Raw genomic sequence first — 23,858 nt, forward strand, 5'->3', positions numbered from 1 at the left:
GTCACAATGGAGCACTCTGGGATAGCTCCCAGAGGCCAATACCGTCGAACTGTGTCCACAGTACCTCAAATTCGAGCCGGCAAGGCCGATTTAAGTGCTAATCCACTTGTAAGGGGTGGAGTAAGGAAATCGATTTTAAGAGCCCTTTAAGTCGAAATAAAGGGCTTCATCATGTGGACGGGGTGCAGGTTTACATCGATTTAATGCTGCTAAATTTGACCTAAAGTCCTAGTGTAGACCAGGGCTAAGAGCCTAATAGAAAGAGTCCCCAATGGACTTCAATAGGCATTGGATCAGGCCCCAAAAGGACATCCCTAGCTGACCTGCATGTTTCAATGTGTTATCGTTGTTAGAATACAGGTTATTATTATTATTAAATAATTGATAGGGGGGGAAAGTAATTTTCTGCAACTAATGTGTTTGTAGAAGTCATTTTTCACCCCAATCAATTTTCTGCTTCTTCAAGGTTTACCATTTGATTCATGGTCAATTTAGGTTTGTTTTGATCTCCATTCCTTTAGGCTCTTTTTCCCCCATGCTCCAAATCCTCCAGACCTTCTGCTCAAACAATCAGGAATGAAATAGACTGAGTTAGCACCCCATTCAGACAAATGAGAAAATTCACACTTCTCATCAGGAGGTCTGTCATCTCAGGAAGACAAGGTTTTTTGTTTTTTTTTAATTAAAGTTTTATTTCTGGAGTACAGTTCTTCAAAATAAGTAGGCCAGAGTGGATCCCACAGCGAAGCCCATAGCCGGGGGACACACAGTTTGAGCAGAAGACTCTGCTGAATACAATGTTGGAGAATACAATGGAACCTGCTTACAGTGAATTATCATGGAAGAAATTTTATTCTAAGGCCTTTTACTGTGCAGACTGCAAGTGAACCTGAACCTGAAGTTCCGTAGGTAAACAAGAAAACGACTCTTTTGTATGAGAGTTATACTATATAAGTTTCTTTTCCCTTCAGTAATATTTCTACCCTGTCATAACAACCTATTGACCTCTGGGTAAACCAGCTTTTTGGCATATACATTTATGGCTCTCTCTGAACATTTCTTTTCCATTTATATTATTTCCCTACCACTTGATTGTGCAATCAAAATTATCTGCAGCATCTCTTCTATCATTTTATTGCATACAAACAAACAAACAGATACCTTTAAAAAAAGGGGGGGGGGGGAGTGGCACAGATATTTTGCAGAAATTCTCCTACAGATATCTCCTCCTTGCAACTCTGCTAAAACATCTACTGGTCCTATGCATTAGAGCTGCTGCTGCCCAGTGACCTGCCATCTGCGCATCCGTATTCAGAAACTGCAAACCAGACTAGAGGAGGTTAGTAGGTCATGGAGGTAATTCTCATAATCTCCTAGGATAGGAGGAAAGACCCGTCCGCACAGTGCCATGCCCCCACAGCATCTATCTCACTTGCTCCTGCCCCCTTCCTGCTGCATTGCCAGTGGATCTAAGAAGCTACCATCACTTCAGCCCTGCAGAAGGCAGCTCACCTGCCCCTCCCATAAGAGTAGAGAGGTGTAGAGAAAACAGCTGAAAAAACAGAACTCAGCGGATGAACAAGTAGACTTTGGTGTGCTAAACCAAAAGATACAACCTTGTAAAAGCCCTCTAGCAGAGCCAGGCCTGCCTGTCTGAAGAGGTGTTTGTCTAAACTTGGATTCCTTCCAGATCAATCAAGTCTTCCTACATAGTGAGAAGAAAGTCTTTGTAGCTTCAAGAGTGACAATCTACAGCAGCATTTCAACCACTAGACAATAACGTAACCTGTATCTATATTAGAGAATTTTCACAAGTATAAATTGCAGCAGTAAACCACACCAGGGTAAGCCCCACTCTACAACAATATACTGCGCCTACATTAGGGCTCTGCAAGAGTGTAAACCCAGTGCCAATTTTCACTACTGCAGACAGGGCCACACTCACTACAGGGCTGACACTAATGTATGCTGGCAACCCCCTGCACATGCCTGGAATCCTATTGGGGGTCTGCCCACACACGTCACTGCAAGATCAGGGTCTTAATATTATTCCATAGAAAAGCCACTCAGACTACCAGTTAATTCAACACCCACTAGCTGAGAGTTCTGCATTGGAGTACGCCTGCAAACCTGGATCTCTCAGCTGCTGCTCAGGGTTACAGTGTCCTCCGCAGGATCACCCGGAATTTTAACCACACTATAAATTACTGCAAGTGTCTCTAACACATATTCCTTTTACATTTATCATCATATCTCCTTGTATCAGATCACAATGATCAGGCCTCTCTTCTTGAGGCATGTTATGTCCAGCAAGTAACTTCTGCAGAGGTGATATGATTTGAATGAGACAGTGGTCTTTGGAATCACAGGTTTTCATTCTAACATCTCTTTTTGCCACCACAATCCCGTCCAGCATCAGAGCATGAAGGTAAGGCCTAGCAAATCATTGCGTGCGTGTAGCAGTTTGGCCTCAGGCAACCTCTCCAACACTCTGCATTCAAGATCTAGTAATGCTTCTCCAGAGACCACGGAGAACAGGGTTCCCATATCACTGGTCAATCCCTTCCTCTGAACCACCTCTTGGAGAGTACTCTTTTCACAAGGGCATTCCATAAATATGAAACCTAAAGTCCCTAGTTTGCCAGGAAAGCATTAATTGAGTTCATTCTGGGCTACCATATAGCTTGTAGACCAGGGGTAATCAAACCTTTTGGCTTGAGGGCCACATCTGGGTATGGAAATAGTATGGCAGGCCATAAATGCTCACGAAATTGGGGGTAGGGGTGCAGGTGGGGGTGAGGGCTTCGGGGTCCAGGAGGGTGGTCTGGGCTGGGACCAAAGGGTTCAGAGGACAGGAAGGGGATCAGGACTGGGGCAGGGGTGCAAGAGGGGGGCAGGGGTGCAGGCTCTGGGCGGCACTTACCACAAGTGGCTCCCAGAAGCAGTGGCATGACCTCCCTCCGGCTCCTCTGCGGAGGCACGGCCAGGCGGCTCTGCACGCTGCCCCAACCACAGGAACTGCCCCTGCAGCTCCCTTTGGCCTTGGTTGCTGGCCAATGGGAGCTGCGGGGGCAGTGTGCAGAGCCCTCTGGCTGCCCCTACACGTAGGAGCCGGAGGGAGGTCATGCCACTGCTTCCGGGAGCTGTGCAGAACCCTGGCATACACGGAGTGGGGAAAGCCCCCAACACCGCTCCCCAGCTGGAGCTCAAGGGCTGGATTAAAACATCTGAAGGGCCAGATGCGGCCTGTGGGCCAGAGTTTGCCCACCTCTGTTGTAGACTGTAGACCAGGTGTGGCCAAACTGTGGCTCGTGAGCCACATGTGGCTCTTTTGCAGGTAAAGTATGGTTCGCAGACACACACCCCCATGTCTCTCCCCATTATCCACCTACCAGACTGGCGGGGGGTATGGAGGGGGGATAGGAACTCAGGGTTTCTACCCTGCAGCGGGGTGGTGGAACTAGTGGCTTCTGCCCTGCAGGGAGGGGGGTCTAAGGGCTTTAGCCCCATGGGGGGCATCAGGGCAAAAGCCCCGCGTTCCAGCAGGCACTGCCCTGCTAGGAAGGTTGTGCATGTCTTGCGGCTCTCGAACTTCTGAAGATTATTGTATGCTGCCCAGTAAGTTTGGTCATTCCTGCTATAGACAGTTTTGTTTTTAATTAAGGTCAAAGGCAACCTCCCATTATTAGTCCAAGTCTGGTACCATTCATCCTATCTGCCTAAAATTTCAATGCAAGATTTCAGCCAGGATACAGTTTTTCTCATACTCTAAAAGTACATGGGATAAGACCTTTGGGTGTTCAAAAACTGCAGAGAGTTTTCCTTCTGGGAGTTTTGGTTTTCGGGTTGTTGGGTTTTTTTTGGTTTGTTTGGGTTTTGAGGGGGAGGGAGGGGGCTTAGCTCTCTAAAACAGTTTATTAACTCCAAAATGTGTTTATTGCTTTTAGAATGAAGTGGTGCCTTTGACTAGTTTTGACGAACTATTTTAGCAAACTATTTATTTATTAGCAGCATTCTTCCTATACTTAATAAAGTCTGCATTGACCCAAAATATGCTTTATCACAGACCCGCAAAGATCAAAGACAGATGGACAACAATGGGGGAGCATCGTGCAGGGAACCATATTGTACAGACAAAGATACTCTGGGGAAGAAAGGCATCTACCTTTGTACCGCTTGCAAGCTTCATGAAGATTCCAGTGTCTGAGAAATTCCTTAATCATCAAACACACAAAACTAAGGAAATTCCCAGGCAAACAATATTGTTAAGATGACCATAAAATGAAGCAAATATAAACAAAAATTGCCCAGTGCTTTAGAGTGCAATTCTTTTTTCTTTTTTAAAGCTGGAATATTTCTGAATTTTTTCATATTAGTATTAGGTCTGATCAACTTTAACTTCATCTAGTGACCTTTTTGTCTGGGATAATAACAACAGTTACCTCAGTGACTTCAAAGAGCTATTTCTTATACACTAAACTCCCTAGAAAACATTAAAGGTGTCTCTGATGGCTATTTCTATTGGAGTGGTGATTACAACTCATCAACAGCCCTCTGTCCCACTAAAATCCATTTCACACACACACGACCTGTGTGATTCCATATTAAAGCAGCCTAAACCACACTTCCATTTCCTGGTTTAATCAATAAAATAAAGGCTGACTGACTGGCGCTCACTTGGAACAAAGCTACTCAGTCTGGAAAAACAGGAGTCCAAAAAACTCACTACGAAAAATAGGTTTTATACAAAATGTTAGTGGAATGCTGTAAGAGCTACAAAGATTCTACATATAACACAAAATTAGTTTCTACAGCACATGGGTAGGTTTAGCTTACATGCTTCCAAAATCTTGCTTGCATGCACACACAGAGGAGCACAAAAACATTTGATGGCTTTTTCCCACACTTTTCAACAGATTTGGATAGAGTTTAATCCAAAAAGGAGTAGCTCTTTAGTACCAGCTATCACCTACCTAATCCACCCCTTCTCAACTCTGAAAAGTATCTTTGGCTTAGAACTGAAACATTTCTAAATGAGATTTTTTTTTTTTTTTAAACAGCACATTCCTTAGACTTTTCTATCCCTCAGCAGTTTCACGTGAATGCACGGAACAGAACTAGGCAAAGAATTAAGGTGGTTTAGGTCATTATAGCTGCACATGCTATCAGTCCGAGACAGAGGATTAACAGAGTGAATTTTCAGTTAATGGAGGTCTTCCCACGTGTTGTGAAAAGAATTAGCCCTCATTTTTTCCTGAGCATAACCTTTGTTTTAAAGGTACATTGCTCAGTGGAAGTATGCACACTATAAAACTTCATTGAGAAGCCATTTCTATTCAGTTCTATCTTGTACTTAGAAAAGAAGGAGATAGGCACCTTAGAAATGCACAGGATAGATAGCTACATCACCCTGTGGCTTTGAAGCAAGGGTGGAGTCTATACGATTTAATTACTTTCCCCTGCATCTGGCATGATATATCATGCTGCTTCTAATCGTGGGAAGTTTCTATTAAAAACGGCATGGTATAGAAAAGTGCAGATATAATGACCATTAATAAACAAGGTCGGCGTCGACTGAAAACTATACAGCACAGATTCAGCTAAAGAAAGGGGACAATTAAAGGAAGATTACGTTACTGTTTGCACCTAAAAGAAACACAGCTCTCTAAGGGTAGGTCTACACTGCAATTAAAAACCCACGGCTGGCCTGTCCCAGCAGACTCAGGTTAAGGGGCTGTTTAGCTGCAGTACAGTTCAGGCTCAAGCTGCAGTCTGAGCTCAGGAGCCTCCCAGCTCGCAGGGTCCTAGAGCCCACGCTCCAGCACAAGCCCACATGTCGACACTGCAGTTAAACCACCCCTTAGCCCAAGCCCCTTGAGCCCGAGTCAGCTGGCACGGGCCAGCCATGGGTTTTTAACTGCAGTGTAGACAGTCCCTTGGAGAGTGGATTCATCCCTTCCAGTTTCCCCCATTTTGTAGGCCACATGAACCACGTGCAATATTGTCAACTCTCCTTGCAACATTTGTTGTTTTTCTTAAAGCCCCATCTCCTGGAAATCCGTGATTAGGAGAGTACCTCAGTCTTCACTTAAAAATAAAGAATTCCTCATTGTTGTACAGGAAACCTTAAACACATGACTCATGTATAAGGATACGATTTTGTCATGGAGGTCACAGAAGCCACGGATTCCCTGACTTTCAGAGACCTCCGTGACATTTTCTGCTTCAGTCCCGTGCCCTAGGGTAGCACATCCAAAGCTGTCAGCTGACCGGGGGGGGGGGGAGTTGGCGGAGCTTCCAGCCACCATCAGGGGCCCCATAGCTGTTAATCCCCCTTCACCCCCTTATTTTTAGTAAAAGGCCAGACAGGTCACGGACTTCTGTGAATTTTTGTTTATTGCCCACGACAAGTCTGTGACTTTTACTAAAAATAACTGAAAAAAATCTTAACCTTATTCATGTGTGACCTAAAGGCTCTCAACCTTTCTAGACTACTGTACCCCTTTCAGACATAAAAATATAAAAAGTGTCACAGCACACTGTTACTGAAAAATGGCTGACTTCCTCATTTTTAACCAACATAAATCAATTGGAATAGAAATACTGTACTTGCATTTCAGTGTATAGTATACAGAGGAGTATAAACAAGTCATTGTCTGTATGAAATTTTAGTTTGTACTGACTTTGCTAGTGCTTTTTATTTAGCCTGTTGTAAAATTAGGCAAATATCTAGATGAGTTGATGTACCCCCTGGAAGACCTCCATGTACTCCTGGTTGAGAACCACTGACTTAAAGGCTCCAAAACCAGAAGAAAGGCAAAAAAAAAAATCCCCCTTTTTTAATCCCATGACTTTTAACTTAATCTCATGATTGTTTTATGTAATAACTCATTTTTGAGCAATCAGAGCTGGCAATACTGCAGGTGCAAGTGCCTAATCAATTGCACTTTCTCCAATGACCTTACTGCACTGGTGATTGTGAATTCTTTTTGAAAGGGAAAAGACAATCAGAGGAAAGCTAAAAAATGGATCTAAGCAGTTGACACTGCGCCTTTAAAGGTTTTGAGCTCATAGTGTCCCTTATAAATGATCCTTATCAAAAGTGATTGTCTTTTCTACTAAGAATAAAGTGACCACATTCCTTCCTTCGTCTACTTTGGCTTCTGTGCATTTCCACACAGAAAGCTTTACAAACGGAACCCAGACCAGCACAACTTGTTCTTGCTAGCGTACAGGTGACGAAGATCCCTTGCAAAGTATTCATAGCATTCCAGCTCTATTCATCTGACATTAAGTCACAACAGCAAAGCCACAATGTGTTCTCTCTTTTTTCCAATCCCCAAATCAAAAGCATCTTTTTAGCACTACATACACAACGTTGACTACATAATTCATCTGGGAACACTGAAGCCCGATAAATAGCAAAGGTATTCTAATTCTTAAATGAGAGAGACTCTCACATTATTCAATTCCTCGTAAACATGAAACCTCACTGAGGAACCAGCTAGCACAGACACAGGTAAGCCGGTGAACGCTGCGGGGTAGGTAGCGCATAAAGCTGAAACGCAATACTCTGGCATGATGAAATGAAGTTTGAAGATAGGATTTCAGCTTGAACTGTGAATTTCTTGGCTCTTTTGAGGAAACAGGCCAAAGCCATAACGTTAAGGCAGTTTGGTTTTGTGACTTAATATTTATCTAGTTTCAAAGGAAATTTCTGTTCTGGTGGGGTGAGTATGGTAGAAAATATAACACGGGGCTACGGTTGGAGAGAAAAAAACGGTACTAATACCATACAAACAAAATTAGCTTTGCAGGCAAGTTGAGAATTTTCAGCTGACGAAAGAACTCACACACAAATTAGCAACCATAGCTGCTTGCCACTTGCCCTCGTTGCCACAAGAATTTGCAATGCTCAGGCCAAAGGGAAGTACAATAGATGTTTCAAGGAACTGAAAATTGAAGGGACAAAAGTATTTGGCTCCTGTGTGCCATGCAGCATTCAGCTGGCAGCAGGGAGTCTGTACCGCTTCTGTTTTCTTTCCCAAAGCAGAGGCCTGCCCAGTGTCGGATGTGAGGCGCTATCTATAAAGAATGACAAGCAGCGAGGACAATGTGGGAAATGATACTAGATTAGAATGAGATTTGTCACTCACACTAGATCCTTCACATAACTGTCCCTCTGAAGACTTTCAACACCAGGCGTTCGTAACTTGCCAAAGGGTCACCTGGTGATAGCGTAACCCATGGCTGCTTGGTGTGGTGTTCTGTGCCCCACCTCTAGTGGGACCTAGACCACCTAGAGCCGTGGTTCCCTGGGGTTCGCAGAACATTACATGGGATTCGGCAGAAAACTTTCACTCATGGCGGCCAGAGGGCCCTGGGCATTGGAAGCAGCAGGTGGGACCTGGTTGCAGGGCAGACAGCCCGAGCCCCAGGGACAGCGCGGCCAGGCAGTTGGGACTGGCAGCCCGAGCCCTGCCCCCGTCAGCGGGGGAGCCGGCCGCCCGAATCCCAGCGCTCCACGCAGGGCTGGCAACCCGAGCCCCAGGGAGAGCGGGGCCGGGCAGTTGGGGCTGGCAGCCCGAGCCCCGGCGGTCAGCGGGACCTGCAGCCCAAGCTCAGTGGAGCTCAGTTGACCGGAGCGGTCAATGGGGTCCAGCAGCAGGAGTCCCACGGAGTGTGGAGCACATTTAAACTTAAATCCCTGGAAATACTCATTTTTAGGAGGGGGTTTATGAGATTTCACAATTTAGTGAAAGGGGTTCGCGGGCTATTAAAGTTTGGGAACCACTGATCTAGAGATTGAGGAGTCTGCTACAGCCTTAGCTAAGAGGGATACAGCTTTTAGCTCATGCAGTAGAGGCTCATACGCTAAGCTTCAGAGATCCCAGGTTCAATCCCACCGGCCGTTACAACAGGTCAACAGGGAGACAGAAGGAGCCCCTTTTGTGATTGTAACATGGTGAGTACTGGTTTGAGGACTAATACATGTTGGCATCATCCCCTCTTCAAAGAGGATTTAAGATTGACTGACCTAGGGACTTCAATTCAGGATGAGGTGAGAGATTCATAGTGAGCCAGTTCATTCTGGACAGGAAAATGGCTAATCCTCCAAAACTGAAATCCAGAAATATTAGCTGTTTTCCCGAGAGACCACCACCACAGCCAAGAAAAATCACTTCAGGTAGGGGTGTCTGTGTGTGTGGGTACACACACGTTCCCACAGTCCAACAAGGCGGCACAATCTTCTAGACAGATCATGTAACATTATATATATATATATATATATATATATATATATATATATATATATATATATATATATATATATTAAACACACACACACACCCCAAAACCTGGAATTTGGGGAATAGAGGGGAAGAAATCACGCCTCCCTTCCACCAACATAGACCGTATTAGCTCACTTTCCTGCTGCTCAGATCAAGCAGTGAATGGCTGGAGGCCATGAACCCTCACTTTATAAACCCAAATATTAAAATGCACTGAAATAATTACTTTAGAAAATCCATTAGTGTGAGAAGAGGAAAGCATAATGGGGGAAAAGAGTGACTGGGCAGTGAACAGTCTTGGCACTGATGAAAAGCTGCACTATTCGCTTACCCGGAAATGCTGAACAAAAAGCAGCTGCCCGCTCCTCTAGTTCAGTTTCCTGAATGTAACTGGATCGCCGACTGGCATCCATTGTTCTCGTCTCAAGGACCAGTGCTCATTAGCATATACCCTTCAACATGTATAGGTTTCCCATTAAAAAAAAAAAATAAAAACAAAAACAAACATCACCCTTCTGGTTTGCAATAATCTGTGCTTAAAATACTGGCATGTATAAAAAAAAAACCTAAGAATCAGTGATGACCTTATTTAGCAAGACGTAAGCCTGAACAAAGTATAATGTGAGTGCAGATGCTTAAATCAATACAGAATGCAATAAGAAGCCATCCGCTGACCTGGATGATGTCTATAAATACAGGTTTACTTTTAAAAAAAAAAAAAAAAAGTGTTTGCAGACAGCATTTGCGTTACACAGCTCCCAGTGAGAGAAACCGTGCTCTTGCCAGGAGGAAGAAAAAGAAAAAAAAAAAAGACTCCCAAGAAGGCACTTCATAGCCAGGTCCACCTTGTACCTGGACAGGGCCTCATCCAGTCACAGGGCTTCAAGGGAGCTGAGAGTTTTGCACTTGGCAGGACAGGGCCAAAGAAAGGTATGAAATACTTGCCTGAGACTTTCTCTCAGAGGAGAGAGGTTTGGGGTAGCAAGTTAAAAGACTTTTTTCCTTTTGTTTTATTGAAAAATTGGTTTTCTCCCCCCCAAAATACCCACCTTTTTGTTACTTTCAAACTCCTTTCAGTCTGCTTATCCTACTCCCTCACTTTTTCCTCTGGTTCTCTCCTTTAAGCCATCTCTTTACACATATGTATGGGTTAGGCTCTTGAAACAACAATGCCAAAGAAAGGCTCAGTGTTGTAGCTGTGTGTCCCCCAGGGTATTAGAGAGACAAGGTGAGTGAGTTAATATCTTTTATTGGACCAGCTTCTGCTGGTGAGAGAGACATGCTTTCAAGCTTCCACTGAGACCTGGAGAAGAGCTCTCTGTAAGCTCAAGAGCTTGTCTCTCTCACCAACAGAAGATGGTCCAATAAAAGATTGCCTCACCCACCTTGTATCTCTCAAACGAAGACTCAAGCTTCCCAGCCCTTCAGTTTTCAGAGGGCAAGAGACTATCCTGACCATCCTGTTTTCCACAGCTCTTAACTGATTCTTTGCCATGGAATTACAACATCTACCACAGAGAAGGCAGTGGGTGGGATCCGGCCTTAGACAAATCAATCAAACCCTGAAGGAAACATCTCTACTGTGTAGGGTAACAACATATCCAGAGCCAAAAAGCAGTAAGTCTGATTCTGCCTAGTGAGATTTGCAGTAAATAAAATTAAAGAATTCTCATTCCATTACATAATATCTACTTCATATTATTATATCATATGATACACTATGGCTTTATCCGCATGTCATGGTGATGTCCATGTGATTTATCTGTATTTACCATGCACCTCCAACCATCTCACCAGCACTTTACCCCTTAATCTGCCTCTCTCGCTAAGCAGCTTTAGACAACCTCTTTATTTTAGAGAAAGATGCACCTATGCAGTTGCAGAGGCTCTCATTTTACTTTAGAGTGACTCTCTGCAATGAAATTTAGTATTTATTTCAGTGTAGACTTCCATGTGTGCTCAAGGAGATTCTCTGAGCTTTTTTTCCTCACTGTTTTTTAGAGAGAAACGATCTACACAAGTTCAGGTGGTTGAGCAGGTATTTCTATACATGGTATAGGATCTACCAACAGCTTCCTCACGACAGTGATATTCAACAGGTGGCCTGCAGGTGAAATGTGGCCTCCCAACGCCTCCTGTGTGGGCTGCCAGCTCATCTTAAAAAAATGTTTATAATTAAGTTCACGAACAGTGATTCACGGCCTATCACTTGCCTAGGACTTCCTTAGTAAGTAACTTACGGGCTCTTAAGTTCCCATGATCGTATCGGCTACAACAGAGCTAGGACACATTTTTGATTAGTGATGGAAATGGCTCCAGAGGCGATCCCAGCAATTACAGGCCAGTAAGCCTAACTTCAGTACCCCAAAAACTGGTTGAAACTAGAGTAAAGAACAGAATTATCAGACACAGATGAACACGATTTGTTGGGAAAGAGTCAACATGTTTTTTCGAAAGGGAAATCATGCCTCACCAGTCTATTACAATTCTTTGAGGGGGTCACCAGGCCTGGGGACAAGGGGGATCCAGTGGATATAGTGTACTTAGATTTTCAGAAAGCTTTCGACAAGGTCCCTCACCAAAGGCCCTTAAGCAAAGTAATCTGTCATGGGATAAGGAGGAAGGTCCACTCCTGGATTAGTATCTGGTTGAAAGAGAGGACACAAAGGGTAGGAATAAATGGTCAGTTTTCAGAATGAAGAGAGATAAATAGTGGTGTCTCCTAGGGATCTGCACTGGGACAAGTGCTGTTCAACATATTTATAAATTATCTGGAAAAAGGGGTAAACAGTGAGGTGGCAAATGATACAAAACTACTCAAGATAGTTAAATCCAAAACAGACTGTAAAGAGTTACAAAGGGACCCCATAAAACTAGGTGACTGGGCAACAAAATGGCAGATGAAATTCAATGTTGATAAATGCAAAGTAATGCACACTGGAAAACATAAAAAACATACAAAATAATGGAGTCTAAATTAGCTATTAACACTGAAGAAAGATCTTGGAGTCATTCTGGATAGTTCTCTGAAACCAAGAGCTCAAAGTGCAGCAGCAGTCAAAAAGCTAACAGACTGTTAGGAACCATTAGGAAATGGACAGCTAACACCACAGTGAATATCATAATGCCACTATAAAAATCCATGATTCGCCTGTAACTCGAATACTACATACAGTTCTGGTTGCCTCATCTCAAAAAAGATTTTAGAAATGGAAAAGGCGCAGAGAAGGGCAACAAAAATGATCAAGGGTATGGAACAGCTTCCATAAGAGGAGAGATTTAAAAGCCTGGGACTGTTCATCTTGGAAAAGACACCTAAGGGGAAAGAAGGTGGTGTGGAGAAAGTGTATTTTACTCCTTCACATACCACAAGAACAGAGGTCACCCAATGAAATTAAGAGGCAGCAGGTTTAAAACAAACAAAAGGAAGTACTTATTCACACAATGCACAGTCAACCCTGTAGAACTCGTTGCCACTGGATGTTGTGCAGGCCAAAACTACAGCTGGATTGAAAAAAGAATTAGATAAATTCATGTAGGGAAGATCCATCAATGGCTATTAGCCAAGGTGCTCAAGGTTGCAACCCCATGCTCTGGATGTTCCTAAGCGTCTGATTTCCAGATGCGGAGATTGGACGATACAACAGAGGATGGATCACTTGATGATTGGCCTGTTGTTCATTCCTTTTGAAGCATCTGGCGTTAGCCAGTGTCGCAAGACAGGATACTGGGCTAGATGGACCATTGGTTTGACCCAACATGGCCATTCCTATGTTCTTGGGCCTTATTACGTTTCTCTTTTTTTATACTTTACATCTATTTTGAGCCACACTTGCATATTTCAGACCTTCATTTAAGTTACAGATTTACTAAGTGAAATATCATATCACAGCCTACTTACGGACACTGTTTACAAAAAACAAGGCTGAGCAAAAAGGAACCAAAAATGAGATTTCCAACAGAAACTAAAGCATAAAGTGAAGAGACTCATGCTGGAACCTTTGCTGGAAGTCTCAGAAATAAAGGAGCAAGTGAGCCTAAGGCTTGATTCAACAAAGCAGTAAAGTACATGCTTAACTTTAAATGCAAGTTTAAGATTCATAGACTTCAGTGGAACTTAAGCATATGCTGGAGTGCTTTGCAGAATCAGGGCCACAGAGACTAAACCAGTATTTCAACCCTATAGGTGATCTCTTCCAGATCAGAGAGCAAGGTACATTGGCAAGAGAGTGCACATACAAGGGAGCATACAGAGGTACATACATATGTACAAATGCTAATGCATGATCTAGGGCTGTCAATCTAGCACGATTTTTAAATAATACATGTTATACAAGTAAAAAAATAAATTCCCCCCAACTCTCAAATGATCCAGGTATCTAGAGGGCACTAGTCTCCACATTTGCTGACATTGAGTCAGCAGTGTGCCCTTGTTGTCAAGAAGGCCAATGGCATTTTGGGATTATAAGTAGGGGCATAGCGAGCAGATCGAGGGACGTGATTGTCCCCCTCTATTCGACATTGGTGAGGCCTCATCTGGAGTACTGTGTCCAGTTTTGGGCCCCACACTACAAGAAGGATATGGATAAATTGGAAAGAGTCCAGCGAAGGGCAACAAAAATGATTAGGAGTCTGGAACACATGACTTATGAGGAGAGGCTGAGGGAACTGGGATTGTTTAGTCTGCAGAAGAGAAGAATGAGGGGGGATTTGATAGCTGCTTTCAACTACCTGAGAGGTGGTTCCAGAGAGGATGGTTCTAGACTATTCTCAGTGGTAGAAGAGGACAGGACAAGGAGTAATGGTCTCAAGTTGCAGTGAGGGAGGTTTAGGTTGGATATTAGGAAAAGCTTTTTCACTAGGAGGGTGGTGAAACACTGGAATGCGTTGCCTAGGAAGGTGGTGGAATCTCCTTCCTTAGAAGTTTTTAAGGTCAGGCTTGACAAAGCCCTGGCTGGGATGATTTAATTGGGGATTGGTCCTGCTTTTGAGCAGGGGGTTGGACTAGATGACCTCCTGAGGTCCCTTCCAACCCTGATATTCTATGATTCTATGATTTCCAGAGAACTTGAAAAGGGTAAATACAGTACCTACCTAAACAAGGGAATACGGACAACCCAGGGAATTATAAACTAGTCAAGCTTAATTTTGGTACCCAGAAAGATAATGGAGCAAATAATCAAACAATTTGTTAGCATTAAAAAAAAATTATGTGATAAGTAACAGTCAACATGGATTGTTAAGAACAATTATGTCAAAAAGCCTAATATCCTTCTTTGACAGGGTAACAAGCCTTGCAGAAGCAGTAGATGTGAAATACCTCAACTTTAGTAAGGCTTTTGATATGGTCTCATGACCTACTCATAAACTAGGAAAGTATAGGCTAGATCAACCTACTATAATTTGGGTGCATAACTGGTTGTAAAACAGTGTACAACTGGTTGTAAAACCATATTTGGAAAGTTGTCACCAATGCTTCACAGTCAAGCTGGAAGGGCATACGAAGTGGAGTCCCGCAGGGATCTGCCCTGGGTACAGTTTTAGTCTATATCTTCATAAATGATTTTGATAAATGTCAGAGAAAACATTTATAAAAGTTTGCAGAAGATACCACACTTGGAGGGGTTGCAAGCACTTTGGAGGACACGTTCACAATGATCTTGACAAGCTGGAGAAATGGTCTAAAATAGATGGGATGAAATTCAATAAGGACATATGCAAAATACTACACTTAGGAAGGAATAACCAGCTACACAAATACAAAGTGGGGAATGACTGAGGATTATTGTGGATCACAAACTAAATATAAGTCTACAATGTAATACTGTTGCAAAAAAAGTGAACTTCATTCTGGGATGTATTAGCAGGAGTATTGTAAGCAATTATTCCACTCTACTCAGGACCGATGAGGCCTCACCTGGAGTACTGTATCTAGTTCTGGGCATCACACTTTAGGACAAACTGGAGAAAGTCCAGAGGAGAGCAACACAAATGATTAAAGATCTAGAAAACGTGACCTCTTAGGAAAGATTGAAAATATTGGGTTTGTTTAGTCTGGAGAAGAGAAGACCGAGGGGAGACATAAAAACAAGTATGTATAAGGCTATTTTAAAGGGGAGGGTGATAAATTGGTTTCCTTAACCACCAAGGACTAACAAATTTATTTGGGCATAAGCTTTCGTGGGCTAAAACCCACTTCAAGTGTTTTTTAAAACCTTGAAAGTATCAATTTCTTTGTTAAACAAAAGCAAAGCATGTGGTCAAGACAACTAAGGATAATGACGACACATTCTCACAGCATAACCACCCCGTTCCAGAAGCAGGAGCCAGAGCTCCCATGTCAAAGTAGCAAACAATGAGAGTTAAATACCAAAAGATCCCATTAGCCAGGATCAATGAGCAAACTATTTTATTTGGTTAAAAATGACAATAGCCCTTCACTTTAACAAATCATTATGGTGTGATGCTATGAGATTACTTACCACAAAAATCTTTTCGCTCTTCAGATTTACGGATAAGCCAAGTGCAGATTAACCAGCTTTCAAAAGTGGTGCTGAGAGATGTTACAGGATCACTATTCCACGTATTTAACATTCTCTCTCCATGTGAAATGTTTGTTTTACTGAGCATTGCCTAGAGGCAGGTACTAACCGGCTAGCATCAACATCTACACCAAAACTTATAACAGGGTTCATGAAAGCAGGATTCTCTAGAGTTCTAGTTTACTACTATAATCAGATTATACAGAATTTACTTTCAAGGGAAAGCTGCATTTTGAATCAGAAATGTTAAAAGCTGCACATTAACCCAGCCCTTGAATGACACTTTGCTATCATTAGCAAAGGTAACAATGGCTACGCAGACTGGATGCTGATCCAAATATTACCAGAAGCTGAACTAGGTTCATGCAAAAAGAGAGACATTTTTCCAAAATGGAAACAACCCAGATGTACAGTATTCAGATTTAAGCCACTCAATTGTCCATCCAGACCTAATCAAGAACTTCATTTTGAAAGCTGCACTCTGTCTAAACAGAGCACTACACTGCACAAACCTCAAATGGCACTTTACTGAAATGGCATGTTTCTGTTGAGAGAGCAAATGTGAAATAATGTTCCACCAAACCCACATCCTAAGGGTGAAGAGATTTTTTTTTAAATAAAACCAGAAAGACAGACAGAAAGACAGAAAGAAAGAGAAGCATACCAATAAGACAATTTTCAGAGTAGCAGCCGTGTTAGTCTGTATCTGTAAAAAGAAAAGGAGTACATGTGGCATCTTAGAGACTAACAAATTTATTAGAGCATAAGCTTTCATGACCTACAGCTCACTTCATCTCATTTCATATGCTCCTTTATCTGTCACTGGGTCTACTGGAAACCCCTCCCATAGTCAGAGCCATATCTGTACCTCCTTTGATTCAGTCAATAGCTGAAGCTAGATTTACACATAAATTGAGATCACAGTACCTTCTGTCAACTGGTAAAGAACACTTCCACTCCTAAGGTTAGCCCTCATACAACTGTACATAGAATATCTTAATTGGGACGAACATTTTCCAAATCATGTTTATATCGGTGCTGGAAGAGGAGAGTCATAACTGCTAAACTGAACGATGAATCTGATCACAATTAGTTATCGCTCGACATAGATGATTTTCCAAAAATGAGATCTTACAATCAATCACTGGCCAAAATTGCACTCTCTTCGTTTGGACACAGAGTCAAGTCAGATCTCCCGGCTTTGAGAAAGAGCGTTTCAAGAGAAAGCTGTGAGGGAGCATTGTTTGGCCTGTTGCATGCAAGTGAGGGTGGGGGAAAGGGAGAGGGTGGGAAGAATGCGACAAATTATGTGTGTTTGACTGGTTAACATGCCACAAGTTAACAACTGGGTCGCATGTAATAGTCACAAACTAGGTGAGTCATATTGCCCTCACTTGACTGATAGGAATGCAATAATGTTAAGCATGTTTGTAATGGGAAACTCATGTAATGAATGAAATTTGGAGATCTGTGGTATTCTCTTACATATTCAGCAATTGTTAAACCTATCTCCTTTTGGCTCTTTGCTGAGGCCTGCTTTTGTATGGAATTCTAGCAAGCCACTGAGCGTGTGTTTGTTTATCTTCATACTGCAAAAGGAGTTCTTGGACATTTTCTGAGGGTTGACAAGAGAAGCCCAGGTGCTACTGCCTATAGCATGTCATGAGAAAAACCAGAGCAAGATTTTTCATAAACTGCCAATCTAATTTGGTAGGGTTAAAAAGAAACTTGATTCCCAGGGAACATTCATAACCAAACTGAAAGTCAAGTTTATTCATGTTTGCTTGGTGACCACACATCTACATGTAGAGATGTGCTCATGTAGATGTGAGTGCCCAGTTTCCCCACCTCTGTGAAGTCCACTGCTGAGATTTCGTTACCTCATTTAATAGAGGAATAATATCAGAACAAGTGCTAACAGGAATAGGATGATAGGTATGCAATCACACAGATTTGTAAGTGGCTTCCAATAAAATATAAGGCTTCATATTGGGTATTTATGGTGGAAGAGGATTCACCCCAACTCTTGAATATAGCTCACTGTTCTATTTAAAAGTTCACGGTGTGGCAGATATGTAGAGGGTGAACTTCATTCCATATTATCACAAAAACATCTTCTAAATTGATCTGACAGAAGCAGAGGCTCCAGCTTCACAAGGTATTTAGTCACATTCCATGAGTAGCTCCACTGACTTCAGGGGGACTAGTCAAATCGTTGAAGTCAGGCACCAAGTAAGTTGCTGAGTCAGGGCTGGCTCTTTGCACTTCATTATCTTCTGCAATGGGAGTAATAGGGCACCAGGAAATGATCAGCATTAACCATTAGCAAAGCATAGGGCAGAAGGCATCATACTACAGTTTTAGAAAAATTGGCCGATTTGCGGTCAAAATTAAATAGTGTTAAAATTTCATGATCCCTCTCTCGCCCCCCTCAATTTAAAAACACGAACTTGGGGTCAAAAAGAGCTTTGAAGCCTTACAGGCCAGAACCTGAGTGCCCTGCACGAGTGTCAACATTTTCACGCCTGCCTTTGGTTTTAACACAAAGGCAGTGGGCAAAGCATATAACGTGACAACAAGACTTTAGGTTGAGTGACTTTTGGGTTGAAACCAATATACTCAGCTCACACCCACGCAAAAAACAAAGAGATCCCTGAAAATCCCATCTTGGTCCCTTATATAGATATAGTCCTACTTCCGGGAAGGGATGTGGGGGGGGGGGGGGGGGGAGAGGGACACGCATGTGTACATAATGGGAGGAGGACATGTAAACAGCCAGCTGGATCATATCACTAAAAGCAAATTTATTTACATCTTGTTTCATGAACACTGTTCCAAAATTATATTTTCATGTAACCATGCTGTGGTTTTCATAAGCAAGGTGTAAAATTGCCATGTGGGGGTGTTAAGGAGAGATGGTCCACGAAAATCTGTGTTTCAGGGAGGAAAAAAGTTTGTTGTTGCATCAATGTTCTCAATCCATTTGCCTGTCACTTTCCCTGTATACACACTGAACTCGGGCTCAGATTCCCATGTGTCCTGTGCTTTGTATAGCCATTTATAACAGCATGGAGTGGCTATAAAATCTTACCAGATCAAAATGGTAGGGAGTCAGTGTACAACCCCACAATGTGCAGAGCAATGCAGAATCAGGCTCAAAGTGTTCATACAAAAAACCAAGCCATGCTCCCCTCATTAGCTTCTTGGTGCTGGGGGATATAGCCAGCAATATGCATCAAAGTAGGAGAATTTAATTCCTGCCACACACACCAAATATATATATATCAGAGGTTTTTTTAATCTTGATTTCTCATTCTTTAGGCATGGTAAGACCACAGAAATAAACATCTTGCTTTAAAATCATCCTGAAGAAGACAGTTTCCAGTTTTACTCTACATATTTATCTGCATAACATTCTATACTTATTTTCTGTATTACAGTAATGTCTATCTGAGATTAGAGTTTTATTATCTCATGCGCTATATAAAAAAAGATCACTTCTGTCCTGAATAGCTTGCAAGAATACTAACCTCCATCCTTCAATACTATGAGACAGCAAAACTTTCTACAATGTTTTGCAAAGTGTTGCATATTTCAGGATGATCTCTCCCCTCTGCACGTGGTAGTCCCAAGTGACCTTTACAAGATGGGACCAAATATTACATAAATAGTGTATATGAAATTCACATCTATCAATCCAGATGGATTGTTTTACTGGTTTTCAAATACTGTCAACCAGAGACAAACCAAACAACAGAGGTAAGAATTTTCATCACTGAGAAATCTTTTAAACTTTCTACTCTACTTTCTGCCAAAGCTGTCAGTCACTAAAGTCACTCTCTTCATCTATAGTTTACATATCACATTCAGAACATTTCTGTTCGGAAAGCCTACGATGTCAGAGCCTCAAAATAAAGAGAGATATATCGTCATCACAATTTGGCTTGTGGCTTTTACATGTAGCTCATTCATACTCCCTATTCCCAGGGCACTCAGCCAGAGGGAGAATTTCAGTGGCCTTTTCCATCTCAAACAAATATCAAAGTGACAACTGAAACCACAGAACAATCAGACTATCGCTCCACTAAGAAGAAAAAAGGAAAGCATAAGCAGAGATGCACCTCCTCCCAGAAAAGTCTTCAAACACTTCTAGTGGAGAAGTGTAGGGTGGTCGGGACCAGTACTCTACCCAAGCAATTCCTTCCTTATCTTGTTCTTTGCAACATTCTACCCTCAGCTGCACGCAGAGACAATTAGCCTCAATTACTTCAGAGGGCAGAATTGGCTTGAGATTTTTATGCATCCAGAAAGACGGACTAGCATTGTCAAGCTTGCTCCAGGCAACAAAGCCATCAGCTTCTCTACCACCACCCATTCAGGATTCATTCCTTCTCTTCATTAAATGGGTCAGCCTGGATTGATGGATCTGATGCAGCCTAAAATTTCTGCCCAATATTGCTTCTGCTATTAGTGTTACATCATTACTTACCTTCCCACCCTACAGCTGTGCATTTCCCATTGTGGTCTCAATGTCCCTTTGGTGGCTAAGTGCTTCAGTAGCACTTAAATCTTAGAAATCTAAATTCAGAGTTTCGCAGTTGTTTTAGTGTAAAGCTGTTTCTTCATTCTAATTATCACGTGCGTGTTTGAGGGAAGCGGGAAGAGGAAGTTGAAAGCTGGTTTAACACAACTGTACTCAGTGTTACATTTTCCCCCCAAAATGTTAAAATATGTATATATCAGGGACTGGATAGCCCAAAAAGACTTAAGTTATGTTAATATGTAACATCTCTCTCTTTGAGGTCATATATATATATAAACGAGGTTCAGGCCAGTAGCTAGCGAAAGTCATCATTTTTGGAAATAAGATGTTCCTGGGCTAGGTTTGGGCAGATAGGAAACCACGCCACAATTGGTACCCTCACTGACATTCTGCGCAGACAGGCTAAGGATGCAATAATCAGCATGGAGACTGATTTGCCTTCCCATCTCTAAAAGTAGTTCCTGCAGAGCTGGGGCACATTGATGAGACTGCACTGGGGAAAATTTACACTAATCAGGCCCATTCTGTACCAGTTCTGTGGAAAGGGAGCCTCAGTCTCTAAAGCTATCACATTGGCACCTTTCATGAGCACTATAGCACTTATAATACAAACAAAAATCTTTTCTACGCAATCCTCCTGTGGCTGGAGGAACTGAAGACTGTATGTTTCTGTATCACACAAATTTTGAGTTGTTTGTAGAACTGGACACAGATAAAAAGATTACTAGATACAGTTCCCAAATCCAGCTGTGCCATGCTACCAGTTCTAAATTAACAAGGTGCCCTTGGAAGAGGTCTGCATTTATGGACCTGTTCAATCTCTTGCCTGTCTCCACTGACATATTTTGTCTGGGCTCATCAGCATGGTACAGCAACCCGACCTGGTGATTCAACGCAGATTTGCACACAAACGCAAACTGACAAGATTTCAGGACATCTGCCAAGGGAGGTTATAGAATCACCTTTAGTGGGGATATTTAAGGCTGCACTGGATACCTGCCCACCAGGGACAGTTCAGGAAATTATTAAGTCTGCAGGAGACTGGACTAGATGGCCTCTCAAGGTTGCTTCCAGACATATGATTCTAAGAAATATTTCCATTAATTCTTGGAAACTATTTTAACAAATAGTGACTCAAACTCAAGCAGTACTGTGCTTGTGCCTGGAAACCTGAACATGAAAATGACTACAAACTAACTACCTACATACGTTACACTGCCATTTCCATTTTATTAGCTAAACTAGAGAAATGCAAGCAGCAAAAGAACAGATTTTTTTTTTAAATAACCTCATCTACTTTAATAGAAGAAAGAAGTTTGAGTTTCTTTAATTTTAAAATGTGATTTTTAAATGTTTCCATTGAAAATAAATCTTCTCACAACACAAAAGATTCACTTATTCTTCAGGTTTCAGAGTAGCAGCCATGTTAGTCTGTATCTGCAAAAAGAAAAGGAGGACTTGTGGCACCTTAGAGACTAACCTATTTATTTGAGCATAAGCTTTCATGAGCTACAGCTCACTTCTTCAGATGCATCTGATGAAGTGAGCTGTAGCTCACGAAAGCTTATGCTCAAATAAATTTGTTAGTCTCTAAGGTGCCACAAGTACTCCTTTACTTATCCTTCAGTTCAGTCTCCAGTGCACCACATCTCAAACATTAACCAATCAAATTATACATGAGCATTGACCACAATGCTTCCAAAAAAAAGTTTTAATTTTATTCTCTCATTACATGTACACACAGACCATATTCTCTATGAAGCATCTGTGGAGTGGTATCTTAAATCCAGTATTTGCTACACTACATTCACCAGGTCTGAGTCACTCAACCTCTTTCAAACTGCGTGAATACAATCCATTTTTAGTATTATTACAGTGAAGGATAACAATTGGTTAGAGTCAGCCTCAATCCAAATCAGTGTTATGCAAGTGTCATCCGTATGGCTGTCCCAATGCCCCTTAATCCTGTGAACTGCATCACCCCCTGCTATTCTATTCTTGGGCCTCTTTGAGAGAGAGAGAGAGACAGAGAGAGAGAGAGAGACACACACACAATTATGCTCAACTGTGTCAAAATGCACGGTGGATTTGTAACTTTATTTTCACTTCGGTGCACAAGGCATTTATTTCCTCTTCTGACAACATTTCGCTTCATACAAGCATCAAGCAAGTCAGTACACAGCCTGATTCTCTTCTATACTACAGCACCCCTTTGTAGATATCTGGCAGTGTAAAGGTGTGTTACTGTAAATGAAAATCAGACCTGGTATACTAATTCCCACTCTCTGTACTCTAACAATTTTTAGAGATACCTCCTGCTCCACTGTCTTATTTCCAACATTTCTCCCATTCCGAGGAAACATTCATGCTCTGTATTCCCCAGTTTCTTTCTTCTCTGACCCCAGCATACCCATCTGTACACCCCTTTGTTCCAGTGCTCCATATCAAAACTCTCTACTCTTACCTTGTGATTGAGATCCAATATCTACTTCAGTCTCTTACACCACCTGCCCTTTTTTTTTAAATGAAATACTTCATGTTCACGTTATCTTAACCTACCTCCATAAAATTACTATTCAAAATCTCAAAGCTCTTTAATTCTAATATTCTTAGTCAACTACTGCAACGAACGCTTACCTAAAGACCATAACTTGAGTTGAACGCTTCTTAACATGAAAGAGAGGGGGGAAAATATTACCCTATGAACCTGTAACAGAATGGAGTACTGTGGGCCTGAGAATCTGATTGTGGAGGATTCCTATCAGTAGGGTTAATTTCAGCTGCCTCTCCCCGCTACTGTGGAGAGCAACTGGTCTGTTCTGAAAATTGCTACCACAGTCGAATGTGTTAATGAAATAGCAGGTAAAGGAGAACCAGCTACTTAGGTTTTCAAAAGGCCTCTGACAAAGTCCTAAACAAAAGACTACTAAAGTAGTCATAGTCTGAGAGTCAAGGTAACCATGGGTCAGGAACAGTCAGACAGAAAAAGTAGAAATAAATGGCCAGTTTTTAAATCGTGGAAGGTATCAATGGCAAAACAGTAGCCAAAAGGTTTTTGTACTAGGACTGGTGGGGTTCAATCTATTTGGGAATGATCTGGAGACTGGAGAGGGTTGGGAAGGCAAGGTGAAGAAAGTTGGCAGATATAGTGCAGACTATCACCTTATATTCTTCCCATATCGCCAAACCTCTGCAGTGTGACACCATTTTCAACAGTTTATCACCATCTCTCTCTTCCTGTTCTTTAACCCCCCAGCCTCTTATTTAAGCAACCACTTTTCCAAATTCAGAATCATGAACCTGCAGCCAGTTGAGGAGATGGCTAAAGGGGCTGGGAATCAGGCTTCACAGACTGCCCCCTAGAAAGGTACTCAAGAGAAGATACTCCACTAGACAATTCAGGTGTCTCATCTCTAACACTCCCAGCCCCAGCCCAGCCGTAACAGATCAGAGCGGAATATCCCAAATCAGATGCCCAAT

The 23,858-nt window shown here is 42.2% G+C and overlaps 1 protein-coding gene across 7 annotated transcripts in view; it reads right to left on the bottom strand.

Moving 5' to 3' along the window:
• The window catches only part of SLC4A4 (solute carrier family 4 member 4), a 260,588-nt gene that overhangs the window by 189,533 nt on the left and 47,197 nt on the right, over nucleotides 1–23,858 (bottom strand). The window lies entirely within an intron of this gene.

The sequence above is a fragment of the Lepidochelys olivacea genome (genome assembly GCF_965140295.1).
Source record: "Lepidochelys olivacea isolate rLepOli2 genome assembly, chromosome: 4".
NCBI lineage: Eukaryota > Metazoa > Chordata > Testudines > Cheloniidae > Lepidochelys > Lepidochelys olivacea.